At 37.0% G+C, this 25143-nt stretch overlaps 1 long non-coding RNA gene across 1 annotated transcript in view; it reads right to left on the bottom strand.

Moving 5' to 3' along the window:
• Positions 1-502: 502 nt before the first annotated feature.
• LOC138154942 (uncharacterized) overlaps positions 503-25143 on the bottom strand; it is a 27455-nt gene continuing 2814 nt past the window's right edge. The window contains exons 2-3 of the long non-coding RNA XR_011166712.1: positions 2717-2947; positions 503-1331 (exon numbers count right to left, since the gene is read on the bottom strand). This is a non-coding gene — a long non-coding RNA (uncharacterized lncRNA). The remainder of the gene's footprint in view (positions 1332-2716; positions 2948-25143) is intronic.

Here is a 25143-nt window from a genome sequence, read left to right as displayed (position 1 = left end):
AGGACTTGGCAACTTATTAGATAAAAAGGTATGATAGAGAATGAGTTGAGGATGGTACCAAGGTTGCAAGCCTAAGTGTTTGGTAGGATGGTGGTGCCCTCAACAATAACAGGGAATTTTTGAAGTGAGGAAGATTTGGTGAAAAAGTAATGAATTTATTTGGGGTAATTTGAGTTTCAGATGTTTATGTGGGGCATCCAAGTGGAAATATTCAACAGGCAGTTGTGAATGTGGAACAGGAGCTCAAGAAAAATGGAGGTTAAATAAGTAGATCTGACAAGTCATCTGCACAGAGATGACACGTGAATATATATAAAGCCAAGAGCCAAGATTATTGGAGGAACTCTGGATGCTCTCCCAGTGAGAGCAAGGGTAAAGCAAGGATGCATCATCATCTCTCCACTATTTTTTGGTATGATACTAGAAATAGTAGCTATAATAAGACATTAGAAAAAAAAAGTCACAAGAAAGAAAACAAATAAACACTAGCAAAGGAGACACAAATTTATTCCTAAGATTCCAAAGAGATATGAATTTTCTTTAGAAAATACCAGAGAATCAGTGAAGGAACTAATTGAGATGACTAATAGTTTCATTGTAGTAGAAGGATACAAAGTAGTGTAAAGCCAAGCATGAGTAGCTTTCCTGAGGACTGCTAATGTGCATAGCTCTAACATTCTGATCACATAGTATAGTGAGCTCTCTATTTATTCAGTAGTAAATTAAAGGAAAACATTCACAGAAAACAAAGTACAGCATTCACAATATTATAACTTGACAACTTATCACTAAAGTGGTCGCATAGTTTTCACCAAAGTGGCCACATAGTTTTGAGCAAAAGATATCATTCAGAAAGTCCTTAACTCAACTTAAGGAGCAAGTATCCTTAAGGGACACAAAGTTCAAAGGTCAAAGTTCTCCACCCCTAGGTGACATTGTCTTAATCTCTCAGTCAAAAAGTCTTCTTTCTTCTTAATTGGAGATTAGCTGCCAATCACTTTAACTCAATCATCCTTAAGAGGTACAACATACAGAGTACAAAGTTCTCCCAGCCCTAGGCCACAGTAAATCATGATCTTCTCAGTCAGCACCAAGTACCCAAGGAGAGATCTTTTCATCTTGACTTGGGACTGACTCTCAGATTCCATGGTTCCTCTTCCATGGTCCCAACTCCTGACTGAATCTACCCAACTGTCACCTGGATTCAAAGGCAGGTGGCTCTGAGCTCCTCTTCTAGCTCCTTGTCCAGTTCCTCATCCAGTTCCATACTGAAGCTCACAGTATCCAGTCTACCTCAAATCATTCACAGTTTCCATTTCTGGAAGACAAAGCTTAACAGAACCAAAACAACATTCAGACATATTGCCGGCACCATCATCAATTCACTATCTGCCTGTGAAATCAGCACAGACACACATACAAAGTCTGAGAACTCAACACAAATTGTCAGTATAATCCCAGGTTCTCTGAAACCCTCCTCCAGGACTTCTGTAAACAAACAACAAGAAAATCCTCTTTCAGGGGTTCCAGTAAGGTCCCAGGGCTTCTGTGCAAAGTATTAGAAACAAAAATCAACAGAGGCAGAACAGACAAACAGAGTGCCTGGCCACCACAAAGTTCCCCTTGTCAATTTGGCCACCACAACTGTTCTCCTCTCAGTTCTGCCCTTTCCCAGCTTGGGCTTCTCCTTATATGAGGTCATTAGGTCTTCCCTGTTGCATCAGCAAGTTCCTCCTGCTGCAGGGTTCACAAGTTCTGTTTCTTAACAAAGACTTGATATAATCAGGGCAAGACTCAAAAGAAACTTGCACTGAAACAAGGTGTTAAATAATTAAATAGCTGAAACAAGGCACTAAGTACTTCTTTGCTTGCCATTACAATAGATCCATAAAAAGCAACTCTTGTTTCTATTCAATACTAATAAAAACAAGAGGAAATGGGAGAAAGAAAAGTTCTATTCAAAATAACTGTATAAAAAATATCTGGAAGCTAACATACCAAGACACACAAGATTTATATAGATATAAAGAATTACAAATAACTAGAAAGATATTCTATGTTCATATGATGAGGAAGGACAACAAGATTAAAATGGTGCTGTTCAAATTTCCCTTTATATTTAAGCCTATATCAATAAAAATACAGAGAAGTTACTTCATAGAACCAGATAAAATAATAACAAAATTCATTTGGAGGTCCAAAAGGTCGAGAATTTCAAGACAAATAATTCTAAAAATAGGAATAAAAGAAACCTAGGACGATCGGAAATTAAATAATTATCAAAATTATTTGATACTGTTAAAAAATAAAGAAGTAGATAAGGAAGAACTCGAAGCTAATAACTACAATGGTTCAGTGCTTAATAAAGTCAAAAATACAAAATTCTGATGTACTCCTTATTCTATTTCCCTTACACAATTTATTATCTCCCATGGATATAACTGTTCATCTCTCTGTTGATGATTTTCAAATTTGCTTATCTAATCCTAGTATCTTTCCTAACCTCCACACTCATACCTCCAGCTGCCTATTGGATATCTCAAATTTTGTGTTCTATGGACATTTTTAACACAAACAGTACTCATTTCAAAATGGTTCTTGTTATCTTCCCCCCACACTCAAATCTGCCTCTTCTTCCAAACTTCCTCATTACTATTAAGGACATCATCATCCTTCCAGTCATCCAGGCTTGCAGCCTAGCTATCGTTATTGATACCTTACTTTCTCTCATTTCCCATATCCAAACTGTTGTCAAGTCCTGATGATTTTATCTTCAATGAACATCTTTCCTCAGTGAACATCTTTCACATATGCTCCTTTCTCTTCTCTGACACTGCAACCACCATGGCTCAGGCCTTCATCATCTTATAAAATAGATTATTTCAATAGATTGATGGTTGGTCTCCCTTCTTCAAGTATCTTCCCCCTCCAGTCCATCCTTTCATATCTATAGTCAAATAGAAATGAATAGGATAAATTATAAGGAAAAATATATAAATTTGATTATATAAAATTGAAGAGTATTTGTATATAACTATATCAGTACAGCTAGAACAAGAAAGAAAACAGTAACTTGGAAAAGAATGTTTGTATAAATCAGCTCAGATAAAAGTTTTGTACCTAGGATATATAGTGAACATCATGATATTAATTGATAAGTCTGAAAGTTGTTTCCCAATAGAAAAGTGGTCAAGAATAGGAACCATTTTCTTTATATTTATTTGTTTGCTTATAGTTTTCAATATACATTTCCATAAGCTTTTGAGTTTTCAATTTTCTCCTCTTTCCTCTCCTTTCTCTCCTCCCTTCTACCCATGACAGCTTGTACTCTGATATAAGTTCTACATATACCTTCATATTAAACATACTTTTACATTAGTCATGTTGTAAAGAAGTATTATAGCCAAAGGGAGGAACCATGAGAAAGCAGAAGCAAAACAAAAAAAAATTTTAAAAGAGATCAAATAATGTGCTTTGATCTGCATTCAGACTCCATAGTTCTTTTCTGGAATGTAGACAGCATTATCTATTATGAGTCTTTTAGAGTTGTCTTAGATCCTTGCATTGCTGAGAAGAACCAAGTATATGAAAGTCAGTCATTTCACAATGTGGCTATTATTGTGTATAATGTTCTCCTAGTTCTGCTCATTTCACTCAGCATCAGTTAATATGTCTTTCCAGTTTTTTTCTGAAGTCTGCCTGCTCATCTTTTGTTATAGCATAATAGTATTCCATTACATTCATATACCAGAACTTGTTCAGCCATTCCCCAATTGATAGACATCCCCTCACTTTCCAATTATTTGCCACCACAAAAAAATATTTTTGTACATGTAGGTCCTTTTCCTATTTTTTTTTTTATGATCTCTTTGGGATACAGAACTTGAAGTGGTATTACTAGGTCAAAGGGTATGCAACTTTATTGACCTTTGGGCATAGTTCTATGCTTAGTTTCTGCCATACTATTTTCCAGTTTTCCCAGGAGTTTCTGTTGAATAGTTTTTATCCTACAAACTGAAGTCTTTGGATGTCTCAACCAGTCCATTACTATAGTCATTGGCTATTGTGTCTTGTGTACCTATTCTACTGATCCACTATTCTATTTCTTAGCCAGTGCTAAGTAGATTTGATGATTGCTGCTTTATAATACAATTTAAGATCCAATACAGCTTGGCCACCTTCTTGCATTTCTTTTCATTAATTCCCTTGATATTCTGGATCTTTTGCTTCTGTTATTGATAAATTTTGTTATTGATTTTATAGCTCTATGAAACATTTTTTTGGTAGTTTTATTGGTATGGCTCTGGGTAAGTAAATTAATTTAAGTAGATTTGCCATTTTTATTATATTGTATCAGCCTGCCCATGAGAAATTGCTATTTTTCTAATTGTTTAGGCCTGACTTTATTTGTGTGAAAAGTGTTTTGTAATTGTGTTCATATAGTTTCTGAGTTTGTTTTGGCAAGTAGATTCCCAAATATTTGATAATGTCTATAGTAACTTTAAATGGAATTTCTCTTTCTATCTCTTGCTGTTAGGTTTTGTTAGTAACATATAGAAATGCCAGTGATTTATGTGGATTTATTTTATATCTTGAAACTCTGATAAATTTATTATTTCAAGTAGTTTTTAGCTGTTTCTCTAGAATTTTCTAAGTATATCATCATATCATCTGCAAAGAGTGACAGTTTTGTTTCTTCTTTGCCCTATTCTAATTCCTTTCATTTATTTTTCTTCTCTTATTGCTTAAGCTAACATTTCTAGTGCAATATTAAATAGCAGTGGTGATAATGGACATCCTTGTTTCACCTTTAATCTTACTGGAAATACTTCTAGCTTATCCCCATTACATATAATGCTTGCTAATGGTTTTAGATAGGTGCTTCCTATCATTTTCAGGACAGCTCCATTTATTCCTATCCTACCTGGTGTTATGAATAGGAATAGGTGCTATATTTTGTCTAAAACTTTTTTTTCTGCATCTATTGAGATAATCATATGATTTCTGTTAGTTTTTTTTGTTGTTGTTGATATAGTCAGTTATGCTGATAGTTTTCCTGATATTGAATTTCCTGATATCCAGTCCTGCATTGTTGGTATAAATCCTACCTGTTCCTAATGTATCATCCTTCAGATAAGTTGCTATAATCTCTTTGCTAACATTTTATTTAAATTTTTTCCTCTATATTCATTAGGGAAATTGGTGTATAATTTCCTTTCTCTGTTTGACTCTTCCAGGTTTAGGTATCAACACCAGATTTGCAACATAAAAAGAATTTGGTAGGACTTCTTTGCCTATTTTCCCTAACAGTTTATATGGTATTGGAATTAATTTTTCTTCAAATGTTTGATAGAATTCATTTCTAAATTCATCTGGTCCTAGAGATTTTTTTTTCTTAGGGAGTTCATTGATTTCTTGTTCAATTTCTTTTTCTGAAATGGAGCTAAGTATCTTATTTACTCTTCTGTTAATCTGGACAATTTATATTTTTGTAAATATTCATCCATTTCACTAAGATTGTCAAATTTTTGGCATACAGTTGGACAAAATAGCTCTAATTATTGTTTTAATCTCCTTTTCTTTGGTTGTGAATTTCCCCTTTTCATTTTTAAGACTGGTAATTTGGTTTCCTTCTTTCTTTTTAAAATCAAATTAACAAAAACTTTATCTTTTTTTTTCATAAAAGCAGCTCTTATTTATTAGTTCAAGAATTTTCTTAATTTCAATTTATCTCTCCTTTGGTTTTCAGAATTTCTAATTTGATATTTAATTCGGGGTTTTTAATTTGTTTGTTTTCTAGCATTTTTAGTTGTATGCCCACTTTATTCATCTCCTCTTTTTCTATTTTATTCATGTAAGCATTTAGTGATATGAAACTTCCCCTAAGAACCACTTTTGCTGTATCCCATATCATTATTGTCATTCTCTTGGATGAAGTTATTGATTGCTTCTATGATTTGGTGTTTGACCCACTCATTACTTAGGATTTGATTATTTAGTTTCAGATTAATTTTTAGTCTATCTTTCCATGGCCATTTATTACATATAATTGTTATTTCATCTTGATCTGAAAAGAATGCATTTAATATTTCTGCCTTTCTGCATTGGATTATGAGGTTTTTCTGCCTTGATACATGGTCAATTTTTGTGTAGGTGCAATGTATTGACCAGAAAAAGGTATATTCCTTTATATCCCCATTCAATTTTCTCCAGAGGTTTACCATATCTAAGTTTTCTAAAATTCTGTTCATCTCTTGAACTTCTTTCTTGTTTATTTTGTGCTTAGATTTAGTTTTGAGAGGGAGAGGTTGAGGTTCCCCCATGAGTATAGTTTCATTGTAGCTTTCTTCCTGTAGCTCCCTTAACTTTTCTTCTAAGAATCTGGATGTTATACCACTTGGTGCATATATTTTTCGTATTGATATTACCTCATTGTCTATGGTACTTTTTATTAGAATGTAGTTTCCTACCTTATATCTTTAAATTAGGTCTATTTTTGCTTTTGCTTTGTCTGAGATAAGGATTGCTACCCCTGCTTTTTTTTATTTCAGCTGAAGCATAATATATTCTGCTCCAGCCTTTCACCTTTACTCTGTGTATATCCCTCTGTTTCACGTGTGTTTCTTTTGAACAACATATCGTAAGATTAAGGTTTTTAATCCACTCTGCTATCCACTTCATTTTAGTTCATCCTATTCACATTCACAGTTATGATTACTTTATGTGCCTTTCCATCCTATTTCCCCCATTTATGCTTTTCTCTTTCCTTTCTCTTTTACCCCCTCACTAGAGTTTTGCTTTCAACTACTGCCTCCCTCCATCTGCTCTCCCTTCTATGACCCCCTACCTTTTCTTTCCCCTTTCCACTCCTACTTCCTATAGAGGAAGTTAGATTTCTATACCCAATTATGTTATTCTCTCATTGAGCCAAATCTGATGAGAGTAAGGTTCAAATAATGCTATCTCCCTCTCTTCTTTCCTTCTACTGTAATAACTTTATGCTTCTTCATGTTATGCATTTATACCTTTCTGCCTCTTTCTTTCCTCTTTTACCAATACAATTCCTTTCCATCATTTAATTTTAGATTTTTTTATCATCACATCAAAGTCAACTTATACCTATGCCTTTTGTATATGTATACCACTTTTAAATGTCATAATAAAGATACAGCTCTCAAGAGTTATAGGTATCATCTTCCCTTGTAGGAATATAAACAGTTTGCCCTTATTGAATAACATATTGTTTTATTTTTCTTTCCTCTTTACCTTTTTATGCATCTCTTGAGTCTTATATTTGAAAATCAAGTTTTCTGTTGAGTTCTGGTCTTTTCATTAGGAAGGTGTGGAAGTCTTCTATTTCATTGAATATCCATCTCCTACCCTGATAGATTATGCTCAATTTTTCTGGGTAGTTTATCCTTGGTTGTAATCCAAGCTCCTTTGCCTTACAGAATATCATATTCCAAGTCCTCCAATCTTGTAATGTAGAAACTGCAAGGCCCTGTGTAATCCTGACTATGGTTCCACAGTATTTGAATTGTTTCTTTCTGGCTACTTGCAGTTTTTTCTCTTTGACCTAATAATTTTGGAATTGAGCTACAATATTCCTTGTTATTTTCAATTTGGAATCTTTCATGAGGTGATCAGTGGTTTCTTTCAATGATTATTTTACCCTCTAATTCTAGGACTTCAGGACAGTTTTCCTTGATGATTTCTTGAAAGATGCTGTCTTTCAAGGATGGGGGGGGGGTGTCTGGCCCCTCAAGGACACCTGCTCACCCAGGCTACCTTGAAGCACTGGAAAGTTTGGCTGCTGGAGGACGCCTCCCCACCAGTACACATAATGGTTTTCCAACCTGGTGCCTACTGGTTCCCCTGCCTGTGCCAAGGCACCTGGGGGAGGGGGAGGTACACACTTGCCTGCTCCACCAACCTGGGGCTCAGGATCTTCCCCTGGTTTGCTGAAGTGGAGCTTGGTGCTGCTTCTTGGTGCCTCCCTTCCTCTACTGTTCCCCTTCCACCACCAGAAGAAGAGGAACCTTTCCTGTTAATTCCCCAAGTTTCCCAAGCTACAAGACTTCTGCAACTAGTCTTTCTACTGACTCAGCTGTTCCAGGGTTTTTCCAGGTTAATAAGGGAGAGTGAGAGTGACTTTCTTATTCTGCCATCTTGACTCTCAGAAGTCTTTCTCGATAGGAACAATTTTCAAAAGAAAGAATACAATCTACCAACTAATATCTGAAAAGAATATTCCAAATAATTAATAAGAAGAGAAAAGCAAATTTAAAGAATTCTTAGATTTTACAACATACCCAGCAAATTGGCAAAAATAATGAAAACAAAAATAGTCTTTATGTGACAATGGGAAGGCAAGTATGCTAACAGATATACTGGGTAAAGCTGTGAATTGGTTCAACTCTTCTCAAAATCAATATGGAATTATTCAAGTAAATTTATTGTACTCTTCAGACCCTTTGACCCAATGATTTCACTTCTGGGAGTATACCCCAGTGACTGAAGGAAAGGTTCTACCAAAGTATTCATAATGGTATTATTGTTTTTGGTAGGAGCAAAAATACTGAAAATAAATTAAGTCCTTTGATTAGAAAAAAGCTGAATAAATTGCTGCTGAATAAAGGAAATAAAAATAAATAAATTGTGGTGTATGAAGGAAAACAATATGCACAATCATAACTACAATAATGTAAATGAATACATGATAAAATGCAATGATTAATAGTGGTTCTAGATAATAAGTAACAATGCATTTCCATCCCTTTTGTAGAAAGGTGGAGGACCATGGGGACAAAACTATTTGTGATCAAGGGCTTTACATCTTAATTTTTGGTTTTGTTATAAGAGGGATAAGATCATTGAGAAATGTCATATCTAAGGCTATAAATTGGACAAAATACCAATCTGCATTGTTGGAGGGAGATTCCTCATCAAGAATTTCCCACTCAGATGAAATTATAGTTTCTTACATGGTCCAAAAAAAATAGATGAACATAAAAAATAAAATGCATCAGTTTAAAAAATAAAAATTGAAAATTAAATTTTCAAAAGATTTTTATGAAGGAGTGCTTGCTCAGTGAAGTTTTCAAGTTTATGTATGGTAAAAAAAAAATTCTTCCAGGCTGTGAAGAGCTGAGCTGGCGGGGATAGATGAACAGAAAGACATTAGGCATCTGTGAGTGGGCAGAAAAGTGGCTGATATGTTTTAACATGGGCAAGTAATATATCTAGGGATAAAAAAAAATCCAAATTATATATAAATATAAAATGGAAGTCTTTGAGCTTTTCTTCACAATTGAAGAAAGAGAACTGAAAGCTATCATTTGCTTTCTCCAGGTACTGGCCTATACCTACCCCTCTTCAAGGTTCCCTTTTTATTGATAACACTATCATTTTTCTGTTCACCCAGGTTTTCAATCTTGGGATCATCTACAACTCTTCACTCTCCCTCAATCTCCATATTCAATCAAATATCATATCTTATCAATTCTCCTTCCACATTTCTTCCAACCATTCCCTTTTTGCAACTCACACAACCACTAGACTAATTCAGGCTCACAGTATCTTTTGCCTATACCCAAAATTTGTCTTGCTGCTTTTAGTTTCTCCTCATTCCAATCCATCCTACTTTGAACTGCCAAGTTCTTAAATATTCTTAAAGCATGAGTATGATCATGTCGCTCCCCTGCTCAAGAAACTTCAATGGCTTATTGCCTCTGGCATAAACTACAAATTCCTCTGGTACTTAAAGTATTTCACATTCTGGCTCCAAACTAATTTTACAGACTGATTGTATATGAATTCCCTTCACCCACTCTATGATTCCAGACAAGCTGACCTATTCACTGTTGTCCATACAGATAATCTCCTTCTTCTTTGCACTTTTCTCAAACTTTTTCACTGTCTCCCTTACCTGAAATGTTCTCCTCCACATCCCCCTTTCAGAATCTCTAGGTTCAACTCAAATGCCAATTACCATATAAAATCTTTACTGATTTCTCCCAGTTGTTCATGCTCTCCACCTCAAAATTACAGTGGAGTTACACTATATAGGTATTTAATTTATGCAAATTCAGTACTACACAAAGGGAGGAGAGAAAGAGGAGAGACAGAGATGCAGAGAGAGTATAATGTTATATGTAATGGCATAACGGTGTGGCACCAAGTATTCACTCATCTTGCAGACACCATCTACTATGGCCTGACTTGGACAACCACCATACTTGGGGTGGCTCTCATGAAGGACCCTGCTCATATCCACAGTCATCATAGACAGTCCCACTCTGGGTCAATGGTTACCCACCCACCCCATTTCCTACATTTGCCACCTTGCCCTCTAGGCTCTACCACTGTCCCTCTACCCAAAAACCTGTATCTGCAGTGAAAACTTTGACTATAAATAAAATAGGTGGAATGGTGACTCGAGGATAAGTCTTGGCTTTAAGAATTGCATTGATTGGTTTGGGGCAAGAAGTGGGATAGAACAGGAGACTAGTCTAGAGGAGACACTGCTGATCCCCTACCTGCAGCTAGCTGCAGCCTCTTTCTCTTAGCACTCCCTCCCCAGCCTTCCACTGGCCTTTCCCCCTGCTACTAGGGATGTTTCGGTTGTTCTCGTTTTGGTTTGTTTTTTATGAACAATGTCAAGAAGTTGAGAGCGAGGGTAATTTTGGATATTCCTTATTTTTACCCTATACACTGACGTTAGAACCTAACATGGTAGGAAGCGATCCCACTGTAATTTGGTTATATTTTGTATTTTCTTACCTGTACTTATTACATTCTCTTCCCCTCTCCTCCAGTACAATGTGTAACAATGACAATGGCCCAGGAGTCCAGAGATCTCAAAATCTTTGTCCCTTTATGCCCCTGAAACTGAGCCCTGGAGAAAAATTACTTAAAACTTAGGTTTCTTTCATATCTAGGGTCTTCCCAAAGATGGAAGCCAAAGGTATTTGATCTGCTTGATCTATTTGATCAAATAAAAGACAGCTATTTATTTCCTCTACACAAAAGAAATGTTTAACATACACAAGACCCACAAGTGCACAGTGACAGAAAAACTTCAGTAAGCTTCAGGAGCAATGGAAGTACTCTTACACTCTCCTGGGAGACCAACATTTAAAGTATCAAGACATGATGTAGTCTGTAGGATTGCTGAACAGGAATTTTATATTTCACCCCAGCTCTTCACTGTGCAAACAGTTCTGTCCATTTCCATTTCTCTGCCAAGAAAGGCCAGGGCTTATCTCCTGTTAGGGGTTATCTTCTCCAAGAAGTATTGGAGTAGGTATAAAGAAGGTGCCTCCAGGACTAAGGATCCCCTGACCTCAAAAACTCACAGGACTGCTTCCAAGCTTGAAACTGTCCATTTCCAGAATTACTCGTTTGGTCAGCTACAATCAGACAAAGGAACACAAAGCAGAAGAAATAGCCAGAGACCCTAACCAGCTTGTCTAGCTAAACCCTTGCCATGTTGTCTCTAGAGAAGGTCTCCCCTCCTCCACTTCTCCAGAAGTCCCAGAGTTACATGATGCTGCCCGGAGAGTTAAAGGTAGAAGCTGCCTCACTCTTCTTGGTTTAGAAGCTAATCTTCTCTAACCCAATCTTCTACCATCCTTCAGTCATCACAGGGTAAGGGATCAAAATGACAAATACTTCAGCGATGGGCTAGAAGTTATCTGGCAAACTCAGATGGAGAGCCCCTGCAGGCCCAGTCCCACCCATGCTCCATGAGGTTCAGCCCCTAAGCTCCTTGGGGGTAGAGACTGTTTCTTTTTCTTTTCCTATGACTATTATTAATCTATACATAAACACATAATAAATGCTTGTTGAACTGAATTAAATAAGCTACTGTAATCCTTGAGACCCTACCATATACAATTATAAGTTATATACTTTAAGTCCAGAAAAAATCCTACCTTCTACAGGAAGCTTTGATCAGTCCCCTTTCATCTAGTGCCTTCCCTCTGTTGATTATTTCAGATTTAGCCTGCATATAGCTTGGTTGCACATGACAGCTTGCATGTTGTCTCCCCCTTTAGATTAGGAGCTCCTTGAGGTCAGGGACTGCCTTTTGCCTCTCTATGTAGCCCCATTGCTTAGTACAGAGCCTGGCACACAGTAGGTGCTTAATAAATGCTTATTGATAGACTTCTAGAGACAAGATGCACAGAATTGATGAAGGTCCAGAGAAGAATATGTGTTCAATCGAAAGGTATTTATTAAGAACCTGTAATGTGAGACAACTAGGTGAGTAGATAGAGTACTCAGTCTGGAATCAAGAAGACCTAAGTTCAAATTCAGGCTCAAACACTTCCTAGCTGTATATCCTTGGGCAAATCACTTATCCTCTGTTTACCTCAGTTTCTTCATCTGTATTATGGGGATAATAATAGCACCTACCTTGTAGGGTTGTTGAGAGGATCAAAAAAATAATAATTGTAATGTGCTTAGAATGGTGTCTGGCATAAAGAAATGTTAGCTATGATGATGATGATACTGATGATGATGATGATGATATGCCAAATATTGTTAGACCCTGGAGATAAAAGGAAGAAAATATACAAGAAGAAATACAAGGAAGAAAAATATCCCTATTTGCAAGGAGTTTGCATTCTTTGTTTTAAGAAGAGTCCTCTCCTGAGGACAAATTAATAAGATTAACCTGGAAAATCTCAAAGTCTATAATACTGCGAAAAGCATGTCTAAAAGAAATGAAGAATTTTTTTTTTTCATCAAATACTTAACTACTAGGATGAGAAAACCTCCATGGAAATTTGAGTGAGATAATTTTAGGGCAAGTAAAATGTGTCACTTTTCACAGTTGGTAGTGAGTTTATGGAACTCATTACCCCAAGAGGTGGTATAGGAATAAAATACACATTCAGGATGAATTTGGACATATTTCTGAATGACCAACCTATAAATGGTCACTTAGAGAACCTGAGATCTCCCTGACCTTAAACCTGAGAATTTAGCTGCTAAAGAACCACAAGGAATTACTGTACTTAAACAGGAAGTGGGAATGAGGTGGAAGGAAAGAGGTGGATGATTAGATTTTAATTAGCTAGGTCCCTGCTGGAGCTTCCTTTTGCTTTAGGGGTTGGCAGCCATATGCTAATTGCCAATCAAGGCAGCTGAAAGAGATAGCCTCTGACTATCTAAGGAAAGTTTGGAAAGTCCATCACAAATAAAGTTCCCTTAGCAATTAAGACAGCTGTACAGTAAACTGGAAAACAAGGAAAGGCTCTGGTACTACTGTATTTAGAGTCAGAAGATAGTTCAAACCTGCCTCTGATACATAGGATTATAGAATCAGAGATGGGAAGGAACCTGAGACACTTTCTAGTTCACACACCCCCATTTTACAGTTGAAGAAACCAAGGTTATGTAGCTTACCCCAAATTTTGTTTCCTATGTGACCTTGGGAAAGTCACACAAATTCTCTAGTTTCTTTATCCATAAAAGGAGAGGGTTAGACTAGACTGAATAACCTCTAAGGAAGGAACCCCCCAGAAAAACTCCAAGCAGGCAATACCACAGAGAGGAAATGATGAGGAGAAATGCTATTTGAGACCTGATTGTGACCAAAAAAAGAGGAATTGGAACTGGCTACTGAAGAGACATGATGAATTCCTGAAGGCAGAGACAAATTCTATGGTAGAAATGAGATGGAAGCTGGGAATAATCTGATGGACAACTCTGACTATGGAATAGTAGATTTCAAAAAATTTGGAGGAAAAAATAGGCAGGACCCTATAGACTAGAGGTTCTTGATCTGGGGTCATCTTTAGATAGAATTCAGGGTGATCATGAAACTGGATAGGGAAAAAATTCATCTTTATTTCAATATAATTGATTTCCTTTGTAAACCTTTGGGTTTTATTTTAGTCACTTAAAAATATTACTCTGAGAAAGGTCCATTGTCTTTACCAGATTTCTAAAGGAATTTATGACAAAAAATGTTACAAACCTGTGCCATGAACTAAAAGTCTACAAAGGAAGTAAACCTGGGAGGCTTAGTGAGCTCTTCAGAAGAAGATTCTGAAGGCAAAAATAGAAATTATTCTGAGATGAGGAGGATTAAGAGGAGCTGTCTTAAAAGACTGATTTACCTCCACAAGAAACTCATCAATCACTTTGGAATTTTAAAGGACATGATAGAAAATGGAAATAAGGGTAGGTAATGGAAGATAAATACAAATGAGTAGCATGGTCCTACAAGAATAGTGTCAGAAGTACTACATCCCATGGACAGAAAGGCAAATGAAGCATATCAGGCTAAAGGAAGTTTTATAGTGACATTGGTGATAAGAGGTTAATCAAAGAAGGCATAAAGCTGCTTCTCAAGGTGGATGGGTTGATGACCATGGATAATGATAAGAAGAAAAATGTTCAAATCATTTTGATTTTGTTTTCTTTAACAAGAAGAATTATTTTTGGACTCTGAGAAATACATGAAGGATCCTGAAAACCAAAGCTGAAAGAAGCTGAAAAAACAATTGAAGAACATCTGTCTTTGATGTGTTCAATTCCCCAAGCCTAGAGAAAAATGTATCCCAGGATATTGAAAGAACTTACCGGCATGATTGATGAGCTATTAGTGGTGCACTTTGAAAGATCCTAAAGAATGAAAGACATTCTGAAGAACTACAGAAGAGCAAAGTCCAGATTTTCAATCAAATTGAAAGGATTAGAGTCTGAAAAGAACTGTCAAATTCCTGGCAAGATTATAGAACACATTATTAGAGGGATGGTCTGTAAGCATCTAGAAACAGAAGTAGTAATCATTAAGAGCCAGCATGACTTCATCAAGTACTGATCATGCCAAAAAATCAAAAGAATGTTACAGAAATATTATGTCCAGATTTCAGCAATCAGTCCACATTTATTGAGTACTTATATGAAACACACTGAGGACTGAAGATCCAAGAAAAGGAAAAGAAGTTGTCTCATCTGTTATCTTTGTTTGCAAGATAAAGGATTATAAAAATTATATTTTTACTCAAATTTCATTTCTTTAAAGTAATCAGAGAAAATTAAAATTTATATTGGGATTTCTATGAACACATTTTTTTTACTGGTATATGTATTTTACTTAAAAAATGTTTAACCTCTGAAAAACCATTGGTTTTTTTTCTATAATTCAGTGCAATCATTTAGTGATTAACCATTTTTACCAATTAATATCCCAATCAATGATTGGGGTGATGACAAAGTATCTTCACTAAATCTGTAGATGACACAGTTGGGAGAGATAGCCAACATATTGATTTTGACAGGGTAGGATGAAAAGTCAAGACTAATAAAATGAGGTTTAGTGGAGATAAATGTCAAATTCTACAGTTGGGTAAAAAAAAAGTAAACTAAGTATAGGACAGAGAAAGTGTGGCTAGGAAAGTTTGTTGGGGGGAGGTGAAGAGTCAACAATATCATTAGGCTTCCCACTAAATGAATGTAACCCTGGGTGGCACATTGAGGGGCATAGAGTTATAAAGAATTAAGTCAGAAAACATTAGGGATATTGTATACAGTCTGGAGTGTTACATTTCAGAAAGAATATTAATAAATTGGAACCTGTACTGAGGAAGTTGACAAAAATAGTAAAAGAAATAGAGACAATGTCATACAAGTTTAGATTAAAATATATGATAGAATATGGAAGCAAGGGCAAGTAATGAAGAATAAATAAAGGAATTAGAAATGTTCCACTTGAAGGAAAGAAGACTCTGGGGGAACATGATAGCTATCTTCCAATAATTGAAACCTTAAGTGGAAGAGACTAGACATGGTCTTAACTCTGTCTCCAAGGCCTAGGGGAGAAAACATTTGGTGTCCCTGTTGACTTCTTTTTGGTGCTCTGAACCAGGGCCACCAGCAGCTGACCTGCTGCAGGAATGTAAGGAGGGAGACAAGGCAAGGGGAAACCCTCCCCCCCCCATCATCTTCCACCTGCTACCCCTTTCATACCATTTCCCAGGTCTTTTATTGTGCCAAATAGAAGTATGTGTATGGGGGAGGGGAGGTACTGCCTACTTACCTTCTCAATAGTGTCCTGCCCTAGGACCAAGGCCAGACTTCTCTGGAGGTAAGAACCCTTCCAATCCTTCACCCAACCCCAGCCCAGGGGCCTTTTCCAGGATAAGCAAAGCACCCTGGCCTCTTAAGTAGACTCTCATACCTCCACTTACTCCTATCTGCTGAGGCATGCCTCCTTGGGTCCTACAGGACATAATGTATCCATCTTCCAGAAGGTCAAACTAATCTCATGCTTCTCTCAATGAACTTCTTTCTCTCTAACTCCTGATACTTCAGTGATGGATTACTGCTCAATGGCTAGCATACTCCCATCTCCTTATATTTGTATCCCATCCCATTAATTCAGGACCCCCAGTTACCCAGGTCCAAACCCTGATCTCTGTCTTGACCCATAATCACCTCACACTTATCCACCTCTACCCTGCCTCCCAACATCTCACCTTAGATCTTCCTGTCTTTCCTGCCCTTCCACCCTGCCCTCCAGAATGTCTACTTCATAACTGACAAACTTTCTTCTATCTTAAAATGGTTTCTCATTCCTTCCATTATCTAACCCTCATTGGCACATGGCTCCCTCCTGAAGACGCTGCTTTCCTTGACACCCTTTCATATTTCTGCTACACTTTCTCTCATACCTGAAAGTCATTGGTCATGGTGGGGGAGTCAGAATATTCCTCCCTCCCTAGTGATACTTTCAGAATCTCCCTAGACCACCTTCACCAAGCCATCTTTCCTCCTTTGTGGGTCACTCTATCCAGATTTATCACCCATATAGATTGTAGTTGTTTTCTGTTGGTCCCCCATGACATAGTTTTCTTAATGAGTTCAGTGCCTGACTCACAGTCTTTCTTTTTTATATTAATTTTTTCAATCAGTAAAAATCCATCTTCTCTCATTTCCACCCCTCAATTGAGAATGACAAATAAAACACATGTTACATACATGTTGTGGTTGTTCAGTCACTCAGTTGTGTCCAAGTCTTCATGACCCCATGGAATACAGCACACCAATACTGTCCATGGGGTTTTCTTGGTAAAGATACTGAAGTGGCTTTCCATTTCCTTCTCCAGTGGATTAAGGCAAACATAGGTTAAGTGACTTACCCAGACTCACATAGATGGTAAATGTCTGAGGCTAGATTAGAACTCAGGTCTTCTGACTCCTGGTCCAGCACTCTGTCCACATGAGGCTCACATATATGTGCTGTCAAGCACATTACATTTATGCATTGGACATGTCCAAAAAGATAACATATAAAATATTAATCTATACCTATATAAATAATCTATATAGATAACTATGTCTCATTTATATTTATTGATATAAATATATAATATAAAGTTTATCTCATATACACAAATATACGTATGCTTATGTACACACACATACACACAAATGTATGCACGCATGTATACATGTATTTACATACAGGTAAGAATATATGTGCATATGTGTGTACACACATATATACACACCTCCTAAATCATGTGTGATCCTGACTGGGTCATAAGAATTCTTTCTTTCTGGATGCTTGCAATTTTTTTCTTTGACTTGGAAGCACTGGACTTGAGCTATAATATTCCTGGGAAGTTTCATTATGGGGTTTCTTTCATCAGGTGACTCATGAATTGTCTCTATTTCAATTTTGTCCTCAAGTTGTAAGAGATCTCATCAGTTTTCTTTTAAGATTTCTTTAAATAGGATATCTAGGCCTTTCCTTTTATTCATAGCTTTCAGATAGTCCAGCGATTCTTAATTTTTTAAAATCTGTTTTCAAGGTCAGTTGTTGCTATAGGATATCTTACATTTTCTTCTGTTGTTTTATTTTCAGTCTTTTGACCATGTATTTTTTTTTTGCTTTTTGGAGGGCAATTGGGACTAAGTAACTTGCCCAAGTTCACATGGCTAGTTTTGTATGAAGTGTTTGAGGCCGGATTTAAACTCAGGTCCTCCTGACTCCAGGGTCGGTGCTCTACTTACTGCACCACCTAGCCGCCCCTTGACTATGTTTTAATAATTCTTGTTTAATCATGCAGTCATTAGATGATATTTCATCTATTCTGATTTTCAGGGAGTCTGTCATTTGGGCAAGGTTTTGTAACTCTTGTGCCAAGCTATTATTCCCTTTCTGATTCTTTCTTTCATTATTTTATTTCTTTTCTGATGTTTTCCTCTAGTGCTCCCATTTCATTTATAAAAGCATGTTTTAACTCATTTTTATCTCTAGTTTTATCTTTTTCCATAATTATAGGAGCTGTGTTTTCTCTGAAGTTTTGCTTGTAAATGTTTTGGAGTTACTCTCTTCTTATGGGCCTATGTCTTGAGCATCACTGTCACTGTGATAATCTATTATAATGGGATTCTTTTTTTTGTTTGTTTTCTCATAATTCTAGCCTGCTTCCTGATTTCAGACTTAGTGGTAGGACTGGGCTCTGAGAACTTCTGGAAGGAAGGTCTGAGCTGGTACTGTTGTTGCTTTCTCTGAGTATTGTGTTATTTCAGGATCTTGGGGACAGCTTAGGTTGGGGGTCTACAAACTTTCAGTGCTCCCACCATGGTCTTTTTCTTAAATAAGCAAAGTCTGAATAGAGCCATCCTGGTTTGAGCCCTGCAAGATCTTGACCCGTGCTTTGGTCTGAGCATTAATAGACTGCTTCTGAACTCAGCCAACATCAGCCAGCTGTGAACCTCTGCTGTTTCAGAGTGACAGAACTGAAGACTTTCCTTTAAACTTGGATTCCTAACTTGGTTATTCCTTTGTAGGTTTCAAACTGGGCTAGAAGTTGGAACTAAGACCCTGCTCTGTTCCTGGGGACCCAGTCACATACATACTATTTGTTTATGAATGTATTTCTTTTAAACAGCCTGAGGCTTATAGCTGAATCTCTATCCTTGGGAGTAGGTTCCTTCTTAGTCTGCCCTGGATCAATGACCTGTAATTAGGCAGTAGGTGACATAGCTGCCAGTTGGCACCTTTTTCACAATCTACACATAGAGCCCTGATATGGGTAGAGGACTTTCTCTTGACCTAGTACACAGCTTCTCCTTGGGCACTGGAGTACTCCATGTGGCATACTCCTGGCCAGCCCCCAGCCCCAGTTTCCATAGACCTCTTTGTCTCCCTATGCCAACCTGGGCTAGAAAAATAATTCACTGGGACTTTTTCTTGGATTTCTTTATCAGGATTCAGTCTGGTACATACTTTAGAGTTCTTTGGAAAAGCTTGTGGGGAGAGCTCACTGTCCTTTTTTCTTGCTGCTTCACCATGTTGGTTCCATTTGCCACTCTTTCCATACTTTCCATCACCTATCTTCATGAAAGAACTTCAACATACATATTGATGCCACTTGAAATACCTTAATTTCTCAATTCCTCAATATATTCATTTTGCATGAATTACTCCTCTACACCACCACACAACTGCAGAGACACTCACATACTTAACCTTGCTATCATCCTCGTTTTCTACTTCCATGTTCAAGAACTCCTAAATTCCTTTATATGATCATAATCATTTATCATTCACTCTTTCTCTCTGCCTTACACTATTACTTTTCCTCATTATGGCCTTCATTCCCTCTTAGTTCTTTCCCAGGCTATAACCCCAGTAATAGCTACACTCTCTTCCCTTCCTTATTTCAACCCCTTGGTGATCCAATTCAATTCTAAGCTATTCTTCACCCTTGAGTCACTTGTTTGTTGTCCTATTTCCAATCAAATTTTGTCAATCACCAGCCCTGAATTGCTCCTCCCATCCACATCCTTTGCTCCCATTAATACAATGCTGAAAAGAGTTGTAAGAAATAATGAAGTCATGCTGACTGGCCTCACTACAAATTTATACTATCTAATTTCATCTGGGCTCTCAGTGAAGGATGGCTAATATTCTATTCCTCCCTAATTGCTTCACTATCCCACTATCCACAGCAGATGTCCTGATTCTTCTCATGTTTCCTCAAGTGACATGTCTCATGTCACCCTCTCCCCCAACCTTTCAGCTTAGGACCTTGCCTCATGCTTTACTGAAAAAAATTGAGATCATTAGGCAAAAGCTTCCCCTTGTCCCCTCTTCCTCATCTCACATCACTAACTTTTTCTTTCACTATCTCCTCCATTTCAGGCTCAGCAAAAGAAGTTGCCACTTCTCTTTGCCAAAGCAAATCATTCACCAACTCCCTTTGATCCCATCCCCTCCTAGCTTTTATAGAATATTGCCCTTATTTCCATATCCCACTGTTTCATTTATCTTTAATCTGTCCCTGTCTTTTCCAACTACCTGCAAACATGTCCTCATCTCCTCCCATCCTTAATCCACTTGATTGGACCATCCCTTCTAGTTATCTTCCTATATCTCTCCTCCAGTTCAAGGCTAAACTTCTCAAGAAAGTCAACTATAACATGCCTCCAGTTCCTCTGCTCTCACTTCTCTATTAAACACTCTAAAATCTGACTTCTAGACTCATTATTCATTTAAAACTGCCCTCTCCAAAGTTACCAATATTTCTTTGTCAAATCCTCAATCCTGATCCTCTTTACTTCTACAGAATTTGACACTGTTGATCACTTTCTTCATCTGAATATTCCCTCCTCTCTAGATTTTTATGATACTTCTCTTTCCTGATTCTCCTCTTATCTTTACTACTATTTATTATTATATTATTATACTATTATTATTATATTCAATATATATATATATTCATTCAGCTGCAAAACTAGTAGTCCAGGTTCTCATTATTCATCACCTGGATTATTTTAATAGCCTCATAATTAACCTCCTTGCCTCAAGTCTTTCCCTACTCCAATTCATCCTCTGCTCAGGTATCAAGGTGATTTCTCCAAAGAATTGGTTTGACTCTTTCATCCTACCTGCACCATGAGTTCTAGTTGTTTCTTATTTCTTCAAAAATTAATATAAAAAATTGTCATTAAAAGTTCTTTGTCACATAGTCCCTTCCTACATTTACAGACTTCTTACATTTTGCTCCCTTCCTTATAATCTAGCTATACTAGCCCATTTGCAGTAAGTCCAACACTCCATCTGTGTGACAAAGTCTGTCTGACTTTGTACTAAATGGCCCCTATGCATGGAATGCTCTACTCCCTCACCTCCATCTTTTATTTTCTTCAATAATTAATTCTCATCCCATTTTCTGCATGAGGCCTTTTTAGATCCCTCACAGCTATTACCTACCCTTTCAGAATGCCTTCATCTTCTCTTATGTGTCTTGCATGCACCTACTTATATACATGTTGTCTCCCTCACTAGAATACGTGTTCTTGAGGGCAGGGACTGGTTTGTTCATTGTTTTTACCTTTTCATGTATGCATAATTTAGCAAAGTATACAGCACATTTTAAGTGCTTAATAAATTCTTGTTGACTGGCTTCTATTTTGTCAGTAAAATAGGACTTGAGATTTCTGTTGAGAGGAAACTAGGAGTGCTGTTAGAGGAAGACTAGAGAAGCTTTTGAATAGATATTGCAGAAAGTATGGTATAAAGAGAATAAGGGAATAATACAGAGACTGCCAGGTAGCAATGAGGATGAGTTGTGATGTCATAAAACAAATTTGTAGAGCAACGAAATGGTACAGTTATGTTACGTTCTCCCACCCTGCTCAACAATATTCAAGTAAGAACAAAGAAAGCTGCTGGTGAAATTATAGTGTCAAATGCAGAAGACAAGGGAAACAAAAAGATGGAGAAAAAGCCATGGGATTTCATGTTTAGGTCCTGGTGACCTTTGAAAGAACAATTTTTGTAAAGTGGTGGGAGTAGAAGCCAGATTACAAGGTAGGTGGTGAGGAAGTGGAGGCATCAGTCACATACCCTTGTTCCAATAAAAAGGATAGAAACTGGAAATTAGCTAGAGAAAGCAATAAAGTGGAGAGGAGGTTTTTGTTGGTACTTATTTTCCAAAACAAGGGTGACACAAGAATGTATGTAGGCAAAAAGGCGTTGGTCAGGCAGAAACTGTAGGTCTTGGAAAGATGGGATGATTGGAATCACTCCCCCCTCGAATTATCCTTGAGTACTTTCTTTTTTAAAAATTATTTACTTATTTTTTAGTTTTCAACATTCACTTTTATAAGATATTGAGTTCTAAATTTCCTCCCTCACCAAGACAGCAAGCAGTCTGATGTAGGCTATACCTGTACAATCATATTAAACATACCACATTAGTCATGTTGTGAAAGAAGAATCAGAACAAAAGGGAAAAACCACAAGAAAGAAAAAAAAAGAAAGAAAATAGTATGCTTCAATCTGCACTCAGACTCCACAGTTCTTTCTCTGGATGTGGACAATTTTCCATCATAAGTCCCTCAGAAATGTCTTAGATCATTGCATTGCTGAGAAGGGCTAAAATTGATCAAAATTGGTCATTACACAATGTTGCTGTTACTATGTACAATGTTCTCCTGGTTCTGCTAACTTTACTCAGCATTAGTTCATATAAGTCTTTCCAGGTTTTCCTGAAATCTGCTTGCTCATTATTTCTTATGGAATAATAAAATTCCATTACATTCATATATCACAATTTGTTCAGCCATTTCCCAATTGATGGGTATCCCGTCAATTTCCAATTCTTTGTCACTACATAAAAGCTATTATAAATGTTTTTGTGCATGTAGGTCTTTTCCCCTTTTTGGTGATCTCTTTGGAATACAGACCTAGAAGTGGTATTGCTGGGTCAAAGGGTATGCATAATTTTATAGACCTTTGTGCATAGTTCCAAATTGCTCTCCAGAATGGATGGATCAGTTGACAATTCCACCAACAATGCATTAATGTTCTAATTTTCACACATCTTCTGTAACATTTATCATCATACTGTTTTGTCATATTTGCCAACCTGAAAGGTATGAGGTGGTGTGTCAGAGTTGTTTAGATTTGCCTTTCCTAATCAATAGTGACTTAGAATATTATTTCATATGACTATAGATAGCTTTAATTTCTTCATATGAAAACTGCCTGTTCATATCCTTTTACCATTTATCAATTGGGAAATGACTTGTATTCTTCTAAATTTGACTCAGTTCTCTATGTAATTTAGAAATGAGGCCATTATCAGAGACACTGGCTATAAAAATTGTTTCCCAGCTTTCTGCTTCTTTTCTAATCTTGGTTGCATTGAATTTACTTGTGCAAAACCTTTTTAATTTAATGTAATCAAAACTATCCATTTTGCATTTCATAATGTTCTCTATCTCTTGTTTGGTCATAAATTCTTCCCTTCTCTATAGATTGACATGTAAACTATTCCTTGCTCTCATAATTTTCTTAGAGTATCACCCTTTATGTCTAAATCATTTATACATTTTGACCTTATATTGGTATAAGGTATAAGATGTTGGTCTATGCCTAGTTTCTGCCATACTTGAATACATTTCTCTGGACCTTTCTTTTGCCTCCATTACATTGTACCTCACATAATTATTGGAGTCATTGCCATGCACCCGAAATTAGAATGTAAACTCCTTGAGGATAGGAACTATAATATTTCATTTTCATCTTTGTTTCCCAAGCAACTAGTATGCTACCTAACACAGCAAAAAAAAAAAGGAAGGAAAGAAAGAAAAAAGGAAGGAAGGAAAGAAAGAAGGAAGGAAGTCATTTCTGGAGGAAATGGAAGAGGATAGGGTCAATATCATAAAAATTTTAAAAGAAAAAATCTCTTCTATGATAAAAGAGGACAAAAATCTAATTGTAGAGATGCATTGAAGAATGGGGTTGAAGGGATCTCACACTTCAACATTTTCATAAAAACTGGAGATCTGTTCATACCTGAGGGTGGAATTTGAAGCTTAAGAAGGGTGGGGAAAGTCTGGAGCAGTCCCAGTGGGGTGGGATCCCTGAGGAAGAACTGAGCTGTAAGATTGTTGAGTTAGAGTTAATAGCAAATTGTAATCAGAAATCCTGAATTTGTAATGAGTTTACTCAGTAGCCTGGTGAATGGGCCATATTGTTAAGTTCTAAAGAGCCAACTTGGCAGGCTAATGAGACCTTTTTGTGCCTGGAGGTTTTCTGAGTCATTGTGTTTGCCTATCACAGACCCACTTCCATATAGTTCTCCACTTGGGCAGTCTCAGCAAACCCTGAGCAAAATTGTGATCTGGGCAAAGGTAGATTTCTGAATGTTCTTTGCTAAATACAATTTCGTGTCATCCTAGTCTACCTAAAATCTTTCTTCCTCTTTCCCCGATCCCAAGACAGCACTTAATGTTAGCATTCTCCCTGAAACTTATTCCCTCTATATTCTCTCTTCAGGACCTAAAGCATCAAACTGGATAGGGCTAGAGAATCCTGCTTTCAAACAGCATGGAATTTAACTATAGTGTCCTGGAAACAATGTCTTCCTATTCCCTCTACTGGCAAGGAAATTTGTGACTCCATTCTAAAAATAAGACCAAATGAAGTTGCCGGCAAGAGAGAGGGGAAGGCTTCTGCAGAGTGGTGCCTCCTATCCTTCATGATTGATAGTAGCCTGCTTTCTCTGCTTCTACGTTAGTCCTGGAAAAAAAAAATCACTTCATCCTATTGTAAACTTTTTTTTTTTTTAAGCAATCGGGGTTAAGTAACTTGCTCAAGGTTACACTGCCAGTTATTTCTGGGTGTGGTGCTGAGTATCTGAGCCCGGATTTGATCCAGGTCATCCCGACACTGGAGCCGGTGCTCTTACTCGCTGAGCCACCTGGCCGCCCCTATTGTAAACTTTTAATGTGCTAAACATTCGTGTGCTCTCAGGGTCTCATTCCTATTGTAGGAAGTCTAAGGAAGATTTGGGAGAATATGGACTTTGTTTCTACCTCATTTGCTAGCCATTCAAAGAAGCACTTGGGATCAAACCTGTGTAATCCAGCCTTTCACATAGTTATTGTATGTTTTGGGGGCAGGACAGAATCCCTGAAATGAATTTTAGGGTTACCAGATCACAATCAGGGATTTAATGCAAATTATAAGGAATTTTCTAACCCCAAATCAAGTATGTATCTGGAACCAGGGTCTTGAGTCAATATCAGTCAACACAGACAAAAGAATAAACTTAATCTTACCCTGGGATTGTACTGATCATCTTTATTGACACCCCC

Source organism: Petaurus breviceps, unplaced genomic scaffold (genome assembly GCF_028583685.1).
Source record: "Petaurus breviceps papuanus isolate PSGF00001 unplaced genomic scaffold, PetGlider_PUasm1.0 91133, whole genome shotgun sequence".
Lineage (NCBI taxonomy): Eukaryota > Metazoa > Chordata > Mammalia > Diprotodontia > Petauridae > Petaurus > Petaurus breviceps.
The sequence above is the reverse complement of the archived record's forward strand: the minus strand, read 5'-3'. Positions and strand labels throughout refer to the sequence as shown.